The sequence below is a fragment of the Etheostoma spectabile genome, unplaced genomic scaffold (assembly GCF_008692095.1).
Source record: "Etheostoma spectabile isolate EspeVRDwgs_2016 unplaced genomic scaffold, UIUC_Espe_1.0 scaffold325, whole genome shotgun sequence".
Lineage (NCBI taxonomy): Eukaryota > Metazoa > Chordata > Actinopteri > Perciformes > Percidae > Etheostoma > Etheostoma spectabile.
This window is the reverse complement of record NW_022605585.1, coordinates 810,211-811,111: the sequence shown is the minus strand read 5'-3', so window position 1 is coordinate 811,111 and position 901 is coordinate 810,211. Positions and strand designations below refer to the sequence as shown.

At 40.1% G+C, this 901-nt stretch overlaps 1 protein-coding gene across 1 annotated transcript in view; it reads right to left on the bottom strand.

Moving 5' to 3' along the window:
* zmiz2 (zinc finger, MIZ-type containing 2) overlaps positions 1–901 on the bottom strand; it is a 45,505-nt gene that overhangs the window by 14,726 nt on the left and 29,878 nt on the right. The gene's annotated exons all lie outside the window — the stretch shown is intronic.

The window sequence follows — 901 nt, the reverse complement described above, 5'->3', positions numbered from 1 at the left end:
CCCACGGTGGAGACAAGACATTTTTAACCAATTAGGTCCACAGACAAACATAACATTCAGGTAAACAATATAAAAACTAAAAATAAGAAGACATATACAATGAGGAAAATAAAGTGCAGCAAAATTTGAGTTAAAAATATGCAATTATGCATACAATAGACAGTCAATTTAATATAATAGCGCAACAAGTCAGGCGGTACGGTCCTGGCTCCATGAGTCTTTAGAGAGTAAAAGCCTAGTGTGGAGTCATGACAGTGGAGAGGATATTATCTTGAATCTTATTTTGAGGAAACACATTTATATAACTGTAATGACGAGGCCGGGTTGGCTCAGTTGGTTTATGCTCGAGTCCGACCTGTGACAATTTCCTGCATGTCTTCCCTCTGTCTCTCTTCCCTTTCTCATCTAGCTGTCCTGTCCGTTTAAGACTGTAGGAGCCATTTCTATCCACCTTTTTAGTTGGGTTAATGTAGTTATTTATTTTAGCCACTTGGGGAAGTATTGCACTGGGTGTGGTACGTCACTGGGAATAAGGTGTATCTACAGGTGCAGTAATCAAAGAGGAAAGGTGTGGATGGCTGGGAACATGCGGTTCTTACCGTAGTCGTGAACACGCCGCAACCTTTTATTAATCAGCACTAGGTGAAGTATTATTTTATGTGAAGTGACCCTTTTTCTACTTTTATAATAAAACGGGAACACCACCCAAAGACAATCAATGCCTGGACTCAAGATCCTTTTTTGCTACGCGTTGAGAACACCTTGCCATCCTTACCGAGGCTCATAGGATAGCCTCCACAAAGACGGTAAAATTAAAAAGAATTATTGTACTGACGATAAATTAAAAAATCCAAACGACTCTGGAGGAAACGACTAGACCTGTTGGGTCCTTGTAAATTCT